This window comes from Bombina bombina, chromosome 4, assembly GCF_027579735.1.
Source record: "Bombina bombina isolate aBomBom1 chromosome 4, aBomBom1.pri, whole genome shotgun sequence".
In the NCBI taxonomy this organism is placed as follows: Eukaryota; Metazoa; Chordata; class Amphibia; order Anura; family Bombinatoridae; genus Bombina; species Bombina bombina.
Window position 1 is genome coordinate 1,086,489,972 of NC_069502.1, and position 10,754 is coordinate 1,086,500,725.

The window sequence follows — 10,754 nt, forward strand, 5'->3', positions numbered from 1 at the left end:
AAGAAATGTCCAATGGATATTCTACACCTGAGAAAGCATCAGACCAGCATGAGGATACTACACTTTCTTCTACTCTCTAGTTCAGACACGTACACCCTCACTAAATTATGTGCTTCCTCCACCTTGCCTGAAAATGGTATATCCATTTAATGCAGTTTCAAAATTGTTAGAAGCTAACAAGCAAGTTTTCCTACCTTCCTGTTCAGTTTGCAGCCTGACCACTGGTGATATAGGATAAACCTTTATTATTCCAGCTTCTGAACAGCCAGAACCAAACTTCATTGTTTGCTTGAAAAATCTCCCTTTGGTCACTACTAAAGAAATTATTACTCACTTATTGCAAAACTGTAAAATCTGAGACATTCATTTGGTCAGAGACATCAAAACTGGAGAACTTCAAGGCAAAATTTTGTGGTTTTGCAGGATCAAAGATCTCTACAGGGGGCAATAACCTTTGATGGTGTCACACACTGGGATAGGAAGATTAAATCAGACAAATAGCTTGAAGTCTTTGAAGATCAGAAAAAAACAATCTCAACCTCTACTATGTTAAAAACAAAGAAAAGCGCCTCAAGAAATCAAAGATATGCAGAAAATCTGATGACCGTTTAAATACTCACAAAAGTATTGTACTATTTGTGAGTGCAAACAAAGCAAGCTGGGTCTCTCAGTCTCCAGCTGACTGTGCAATGGAAACTCCTCCAAGGGTGTAAACACAAGAGTATTGATAGATTATTGGGATTTTTGTAAAGAAAAAACAAACAAAGAAACCACCCAATGGTGCAGATAAACTTCTTAATACCAAAATAATGTAAGGTATAAATGTGGTACTCACATATGGGAATGCACTGTCAGGTAGTGCTGTAAAGGCAGGCTTGGTATTATAGTCACCAGATGACTAGACTTGTTTGGTCTCCCTGGATGGTATGCTGTGGTTCCTAGGTTCCAATGTTTCCAATAGCAATGTAGAAACCAAAGTAGTACAAGGCAGATACTACTAGAATACATTTAATAATAAAATACAAAGAATAACAATAGAAACAGATTAAAATATGAAACACGTTTCTCAGCTTCAAGCTGTTTCCTCAGTCATATTATGGAATGCTCTCCACCAGACATTCAAATTGCTTTTTGGTGACTTTTTGCCACTCCTGGAACAAAAATTCAAGAAGCTCTGCTTTGTTTGGTGGCTTGTTACCATTCATCTTCTGCTTGATCACATTACAGAGGTTTTCAATGGGGTTCAGGACTGATCATGACAGGATCTATAGCTGGGGGTCCTCCATCCACACCTTGATTGACCTGGCTGTGTGGCATGGAGCATTGTCTGTCCTGCTGGAAAAAAATAATCCTCGGGGGCGGAGCCTGCAGCCTAACATGGAAGCCGTGTTTCTGTGAGCTCCGTGTGCTCAGTTGCAACAAACTGCTTTTTATATGGGATAACAACTCCAGATGAGATACCAAATGGGAGATATGCCTGCCTAAACTACTCGTCCAACATCGCTGAAGAGAGAGACAGGGGAAAGCTATCCGGCGTACACTTAAATAGGAGCCTTTGTTTTAACTGCGCCACAACTCCCGGAGCAAGCGGTCACCCACGTGACTGATTACATTACTAACTGGCAGTTACTCTCAGGCTGACATAAGGGAGCACCATTGAACGCTGCGGTAAGGCTCGGACATTACCTTTTCCCACTCTCCCGTTACAAGTGGCTAGCACGTTCACACTTTAGAGCTTCAGCCGACCGCCATTGCGGCCTACTTGTCTAACCGGTCAGAAACTTTATGTGCTTACCCGGGTGCTTCCCCTTGAAATACAGAGGCACACATTAAACTGTGGACAGCCATAGGACATCCAGCTCACCAAGCCTCCCTAGCCCCATAGTTAGCCAGCGCACCTACCTCCCTGACTACAGCTAGGCCCCTGAGGCATAACGGCACAGTCTATAACAGGGAGCGGCAAGTTCAAGATAACAGGACACTACACTCACTTGATATAATCTGTATAATTGCCGCTCCTGTATACAGCCTTACACCATCATGTCGACTAGGAAGGGCCATAAACCACAAAAAGGGCCCAAAAGCACCAAAGGTTCCCAAGGCCCCAACCTGGCTATGAAGGAATATTTTAAGCCACTAGATTCACTGTCACATGACCACATAAATGCACAGCAAGAAAATGGTAGCGATTCAGAAGACTCAGACTCAACCTCAATACAGCATACCCCACCCAGGCCCCTTACCAAGGCTGACTTAAGCACGCTACCTACTAAAGATGACTTTGCAGCGCTGATGACTCACGTTAGCCAGCTTATTAAAGAAGGTCTGAAGGAGGTTAGAAAAGACCTAAATGAACTGGGCAACAGGGTAGAATACTTAGAAGAGGGAACGGAGTATATAAACAACCAGCATGAGGAAATGTCACGGCAACTTCATCAGCAAAGTGTTATCATAGATGACCTACAACATCACGTTGAAGACCTCGATAACAGGGGCAGAAGGCAGAATATTCGTATCCGCGGCATCCCAGAAAGTGTACTAAATCAGCAACTTGGGGACTATCTGCAAAATCTATTTAAACACCTTGCTAACCCATTGGAGATCCCAAACATGCCGCTTGACAGAGCCCACAGAGCCCTACGTCCTCCCCCAAGGCCTTCAGACCCACCCAGGGATGTGATCCTGAAATTCCAGAATTATAAGGATAAAGAAACTATATATAACGCTGCCAGGAAAACTCAAACTGTTCTATTTAAAGGATCAAAACTTCAGATATTCGCAGACTTAAGCCCCATTACACTGGCTAAAAGAAAGGAGGCTAGATACCTTACTCAGCACCTTCAAAATCTGGGCATTCAATACAGATGGGGCTTCCCCTTCTGCCTCAAAGTCATTAGAGGCCCCCAAACGTATATCTACAGAACACCAGAAGATCTAGAGATTTTTTGTAAGGGGCTCAATATCTCTTTACCTGTCCTTCCTAAGTTGAATGATCACCCTCACCCTGCATTAGAGCTGAAGGATTTACACCCCAAACCACAACGGCAGAATTGGTCGACAGTAAACAGGAAAAGAAACAGAACCACCTGTAACTCTCCACAACCCGCCGATTCTGCTTCTGCACCACCTCTTACTTGATCAAGTTTTCCTGAGGGCTCTAGCTCGCCCTTTCCTCCCTATCATTCGGTGTAATATGAAGCTTATTTGTGGCTCTCTTCGCTTAGTTAGCCTCATTAAGCGTACACTGTATTGTAATGACTTAGTGACTTTCTGACCACATGAAAACCACAACCTCTCTACAAGCAGACTTTTGTTTTGTCTTTTGTTTTATTGTTTCCAAGTTGCTCCCCTCCCCAGTTTTATATAAAATGCATGTGCTATATCCCATGATGTATGGGCTGGGTTTCTACACTAATTATCCCAACATGTGTGCCCAGGAATATGCTCAAGAGAATCTGCCTGATGCCCCGCTCTCTCTCCTTCCTAAATTTAAACAGGCTGCCTTACAGTAGCATCCTCAGGCAATAATCCCTGACAGCTTCATTCAGCCCGAGTTTATTGTTGCATCGAGCGTAGCTCTAAATATAGAGTTTCCTTTTTCCCCCTCTTATCATTGTTTGTTTGATACCCTCATTTAGTGTGATGTCAACACTTAGTTTTTCTTTCAATTTGAACCCCTCCTCTTTTAATTGTTTTATTTATAGTTTCTTTGTTTTATGTCATCCAACAATGCTCTACTTGTTAAAAATGTTGTTTTATGCAAATTTCTTACTATATGAACTAATGTTTTTGCTTGTGCTCTCCCTCCAGCAAGCCGGATTTCACTCATTCTTCTCTACTCCCTCTTCTCCCAAGTTGTATCCTGTCACTGTTGCTCTACTGCCGGGTCTCAAGGTTACAGGTAGGTGCTCCTCAGTGGGTGACCATACACTCCATACATATAATATAACTCATACACAACGCATAGCAGCATATCATAGTACTATATTCAATTTACTTCTCTTTCGTCATGAGCTCCCCTAATGTTAAATTCCTTTCACTAAACGTGAAAGGTCTTAACTCCCCGACCAAGCGGTCTGTCGCTCTAAACTGGTTTCATAAGCAAGAGGCCGACATTATCTATATGCAGGAGACTCACTTTGCCCTAGCAGCGGCCCCGACATGCTCCTCTCGCACCTATCCAACGGGATACTTTGCCCATAACACAACTAAAACAAACGGAGTGGGTATATTGGTTCACAGAAGACTTCCCTTCTCTCTCTCATCCAAACATCAAGATGAAACAGGTAGAATCCTAGTCTTAATAGGCACCCTGTATAACCAGCCAGTCACTCTAATGAACTTATATGCACCTAACAAACACCAGGCGAAATTCTTTAGGAAGGCTCTAGATATTCTCACACCTATAGCTACTGGTCTTGTGCTGTTGGCAGGAGACTTTAATGTCGCTCTGTCACCGGCGCTGGACTGTTCACTGGGGCGCAGCTGCATACCTACCTCCACACTACATTCTATTCAGAGTAAAATACAGAACCTGACTTTAGTGGATATTTGGAGACTCCATCACCCCCAGACAAAAACCTATACCTTCTATTCATATCCCCAGAGATCCTCATCTAGGATCGACTATATTTTTATTGATCAGAATCACCTACACTTGACAAGACACTCGTACATTACCCCCGTGTCATGGACAGACCACTCCGCTGTCTCCATAGAGATCTCCTGGCCCTCAGCCCCCGTGTCCCAATACTGTTGGAGACTAGACGAATCACTGCTTAAGAATGTACAACTGTCCGAGGAGATCACCCGATCCTTAGCGGACTATTTTGCCCTAAATGACAATGGCACGACGAAATCTCAAATAGTATGGGACGCACACAAGGCAGTTATCAGAGGGGATTTCCTTAAATATAAAGCAAACCTAGTTAAACTAAGGAGAAAAGAATTCGACTCACTGACAACAAATCTAAATAGAGCTGCGACAGAATTTGCAATTGCACCACACGACAAACTCCTAGAGAATAAGCTGACGAAAGCCAGAAGAGACCTTAACGCATATCTCAATAGGGAAGCCCTGAAACATGCCTTTTTCTTACGCAAGCTTTACTTTACAGAGGGGAATAGGATAGGCACATTATTGGCCAAAGCGCTCCGTCAAAGGACGCTTAACTCCTTTATACACAAAATATCTTCGCAAGACTCAGTAGATATTCAAGATAGCAAGGGAATAGCTAGAGTGTTTCATACATTTTTCAAATCCTTATACCAACTCCCCCCCTTAAATGACAGCCAAACTCGAGCGGAATGTGAGGATTATGTTCGCCGTGCAGGTCTTCAGACCTTGTCCCAGTCGGAATCAGACCAACTTGATGCACCCATTGAAGTGGCCGAGATTCTCTCAGCTATTGAATCCCTACCTAACCACAAAACCCCTGGCCCAGACGGACTGTCCAATTCCTATTATAAATCTTTCAAGCACATTCTAGCCCCACATTTAGCCACTTTATTCAAATCAGTAGATAATCATGAACCTTTCTCCAGAGATATGATGTCAGCACATATTACCTTGATCCACAAGCAAGATAAACCCCCTAACCTTCCGGGTAGCTACCGCCCCATTTCCTTAATTAACACGGACGCAAAAATTTATGCCAAAATTATCGCTACCAGAATTAATAAACTGCTACCACGACTTATACACACTGACCAGACAGGCTTTGTTCCGCGTCGGGAGGCCAGGGACAATACTATCCGAACATTGCACTTAATAGACTACGTGTCTACCTCCAAAATTGAATCAGTCCTGGTCTCTACCGACGCGGAAAAAGCATTCGACAGACTGAACTGGACATATCTTAAATCGACTCTGACGGAATTCGGCTTTGGAGACACGACCATAAATAGAATCTTTAGTTTATATCACTGTCCTTCAGCTAGGATCAAAGTTAATAACACTCTCTCAGATCCCTTTCAAATATACAATGGAACCCGCCAGGGGTGCCCACTTTCTCCATTGCTGTTTGCAATAGCAATGGAACCATTAGCCGCACACATTAGGAATAATATGAACATTAAGGGGATTACAATAGGTCCTTCCGAATACAAAATCAGTCTATATGCCGACGACATCTTGTTAACTCTGTCCGACCCCCGTAATTCGATTACTCACCTCCTAGCAGAGTTCCGCCGGTTTGGTAACCTCTCACACTTTCACATAAATGATCAAAAATCTAATATCCTTAATATAAACATGAAGCCTAAACAATTTGCGGCCATTTCCGAAATATGCCCATACCATTTATGTACCGATCAGATAAAATATCTAGGTATTGCCCTCACTCCCAAAGTAAGCTCCCTCTTTCAGGCTAATTATATCCCGCTCCTTAAACGTATCCAATCTAATAGCCAAAATTGGCAATCCAAGCCGTTTTCCTGGTGGGGCAGAATGCAGGTAGTTAAGATGTCCATCTTGCCTCTTGTGCTATACACTCTCCAGACAGTTCCTATTGACCTCCCTCAGACTTACCTAGACCAGCTGCAGTCGACCCTTAATAAATTCATATGGGGAAGCAAAAGACCTAGAGTAGCGAGGCACACTTTATATCGACCAAAGATCAAAGGAGGACTGGCGGTCCCATGCATCACCCAGTACTACCAAGCGGGCACACTACAACGTGTGTTCGACTGGCATGTAGGACACATAGATAAAGCATGGATATCACTAGATGCACACATTCTCCAATCTCCTCAAATAGGCCCTCTCTGTTGGCTGCCTCATACTTATAGACCGCTAGTGACAAAAACTTCGCCCCTATATAAACATATTTTCCACACATGGGACAATATCCTGGATCACGTCCCTGGAATCTCCTCCCCTTTTTCCCCCATGTTTCCGATTTTCCAAAACACGGAATGGCTACAAAGCATCCATAACGCGAGCAAATACACTAGATTTTCTGACTTAGGCCTCTCCTCTCCACTTTGTGAATTCCTTCACTTGGGCACATTGAAATCTGCTCCTGAATTGTCAGATGTGCTGCAGGGCACCTTTGGACAATGGCTTAAATATTCTCAATTACAGCACCTTTTAGCAACCTCCCCCCATAAACTCTCTCTCCTTCGCCCCCTTACACACTTTGAATCTATTTGTAGACATGGAGGAGCCCTAAAGGGTTCCCTAGCCTTGTCTAAAAGAATCCTTGACGCGTGCCTATATAAACGGTTACCTAAAACCACTCAGACTTGGTCAGCTGAGTTGGAACTGGAATTCTCAGAGGAGCAGTGGGAAAAAATGTATCAGCGCACTCACAGCTCATCCACCTCCACCCAAATTTTGGAAATGAATTACAAAATCATAACCAGGTGGTACTTAACACCGTTGAGGCTCTCCCGCATTTATCCGGGTTCCCCTTCTGGATGTTGGAGGGGCTGTGGAGGCGTTGGTCAAATGACCCATATATGGTGGTCATGCCCTAAGCTGCGGGCCTTTTGGCAGGCTCTGCGACGATTTGTAGCACCATTATTTGATACACCATTTGTAATTACACCCGCCATGGTACTATTCAATGACACATCCAAACAGTCCTGTAAACTCCGCGCGCATCTCCTCCAGATATGTTTGAACGGAGCGAAATCCCTTATAGCTAGGGCTTGGAAAACAGAAATAGTTCCCACAATAGAGACCTGGAAGGCGCGAACACAAGAGTTAATCCACCTAGAGGAGTACTATTATTTTAAAAATAACAGGATGACACACTACCACCTTGTCAAGTTCTATTGGGAAACCATTAACCCACTGAGACCCCAGCACTAGCACCTGTAACCTCTCCTCTCACTTCTCCCCTTTCTATCCCCTCCCTAACACTGTCTCCGACTTCACCTCCATCTTTGTATTCGCCTTAGCGCACTTGTTGTCAATTGTCCTACTAGCCTTTACCCGGCTGATAATTAACTAATTAACTAATTGTTTTACTACAATCCTAAAAATTGTTGTGATGACTTATACCGTCTTGTCCCTTCTTCATAATGTTCTTAATTATACTTGTCTATTTGGAATTTTATTTATTTTTCCCCCTTTTCCTTTCCCTCTTTTTCTTATTTTGTTGTAAACTTGAAAATTGTTCAATAAAAAACAATATTTAAAAAAAATAAAAAAAAAATAATCCTCAGCAAAGTTTCTTCCAGGATAACCTTGTACATGTCTTGATTCATGCGTCCTTTACAAAGATAAAGTTGCCCAATTCCAGCCTTTCTGAAGCACCCCCAGATCATCACTGATCCTCCACCAAATTTTACAGAGGGTGTGATACGCTGTGATTTGTAGGCCTCTCCATGTCCCTGTCTAACCATTAGATGAATAGGTGCTGGGCAAAGCTGAAAATTGGACTCATCGGAGAAGATGACCTTACTCCAGCCCTCTACAGTCCAATCCTTATGGTCTTTTGCAAACCTCAGTGTGGATTCTTTGCTTCTAATTTATGAAGGGCTTATTTCTAGCTTTGTATGACTTCAGCCTTGCCCCTATGAGCCTGTTTCAAACTTTCCTCACCATGCACTTCACCCCAGCTGCCGTTTGCCATTCTTTTTGTAGGTCCAACAGTTGTAGAGTGACATTCAAATGAGCTGTGTAAAAGTCCACATAAAGCACAACAAATATTTTGACAATCCCAAAGTTCATCCCAGAATTAGCACCCCTGAAACCAATACCACTTAATAAGTAGTGGTAATAGGAAATAAAGTGCCATAAGGGTGGCACCTGCAACTGTTCTCTGGCAACTAAATTGAATAAATAATATTAAAACGTTCAAAACTATCAGCATACAAAAGAATATATAAATAAATCATTTAACTTCATAAAAATTATGCAATATTCATAAGATACCGGTGTCCAAAATGCAGTTAAAATTAATAACAACCTGCCCAAATTCATAATCTATCTATCTATATATCTATCTATATATCTATCTATCTATTGGGTTCTTGTAAAGCGCGGCTATTCACCTGTAAGGGTCTCAAGGTGCTAAGAGTTGCAGTTCAGTCGAAGAGCAAGGTCTTGAGGTCCTGTCTGAACTTTGTTAGGGCGGTAGCTTGTCTGAGGTGCAGCGGGAGGGTGTTCCAAGTCTTGACTGCCAGGTAAGAGAAGGATCTGCCTCCCGCTGTGGTTTTCCTGATGTGGGGGATGACTACGAGGGCTTAGTTCGGCTGATCAAAGTTGTCTGGTGGGGGTGTAGAAGGTAACGCGGTGGTTGATGTATTCACGACCGATGTTGTGGAAGACCTTGAATGCATGGGTGAGAAGCTTGAAATTTTTTCTTTTGTTGATGGGGAGCCAGTGCAGGTCCCGCAGGTGTTTGGTGATGTGGCATTGGTGAGGGATGTTGAGGATGAGTCTGGCCGAGGCGTTCTGGATGCGCTGGAGTCTCTTTTGGAGCTTGATGGTGGAGCCGGCGTAGAGTGTGTTGCCATAGTCCAGTCAGCTGCTGATGAGGGCATGGGTGACAGTCTTCCTGGTCTCGGTTGGGATCCACTTGAAGATCTTTTGCAGCAGGTGGAGTACGTGGAAGCATGCAGAGGAGATGGTGTTGATTTGTCAGTCCATGGAGAGAGATGAGTCCAGGATGATGCCTAGATTATGTGCATGATCGGTGGGGGTTGGAGCGTGTCCGAGGGCTGTGTAGTGAGACCGAGGAGGAGGACTTTGGTCTTGTCTACAATCAGCTTGAGGCAGTTGTTGCTTATCCAGGTGGTGACTGCTGTCAGCCCTTTGTGGACGTTTCTCTTGCCGGTGGTGGGGTCACTGGTGAGTGAGATTATTAGCTGGGTGTCGTCGGCATAGGAGACGATGTTGAGGTTGTGTCATTGGGTGATGGTGGTGAGAGGGGCCATATAGACGTTGAATAGGGTGGAGCTCAGTGAAGAGCCTTGAGGTACACTGCAGCTGATCCCTGTGAACTTGGAGGTGAAGGGTGGGAGTCTAACTTTCTGGGTTCTGTCGGTGATAGAGGAGGTGATCCATTCCAGGGCTTTGTCGTGGATACCGGCGTCATGTAGGCGGGTGTGGAGGGTGACGTGGGAGACAGTGTCAAATGCTGCTGAGAAGTCTAGGAGGATGAGGGCGATGGTCTCTACTTGGTCAAGTAGGGTGTGGATGTCATCTATGGCAACGAGGAAGGTGGTCTCTGTGCTGATGTTGCTCTTGAAATTGGATTGGGAGGAGTCCAGGGTGTGGTTGGCCTCGATGTGGTCAACGAGTTGCGCGTTGATGGACTTCTTGATGACTTTGGCCGGAAAGGGTAGCAGAGAGATGGGGCGGTAGTTCTTCGAAACATTGGGGTCTGCGTGGGTTTCTTCAGTAGGGGTTTTAGTTCTATGTGCTTCCAATCATCTGGGGAGGTGCCTGTTTTGATGGAGCAGTTGATGGTGCAGCAGTGCTTGGGGGCGATGGTGTAACCCACTTTGTTGAATATGTGATGTGAGCATGGGTCTGAGGGTGCTCTGGAGTGGATCGATGTCATGATTCTGAGGATGTCCTCTGTGGTGAGAGGGCTCCAGATTGTATGTTGGCAGTAAGCGGTGGTGTATTTGGGTGAGGTATCGGTGGGGGTTGGTGGGTTGGCACTGGTGGTTGAGATCTGGGGCGCAAAGCTGTCGTAGATGTCGACTATCTTGCGGTAGAAGTACGTTGCGAGGTTATCGCAGAGGTCCTAAGAGGGCGGGATTTGGAGAATTCCTTGATGACTGTGAACAACTCC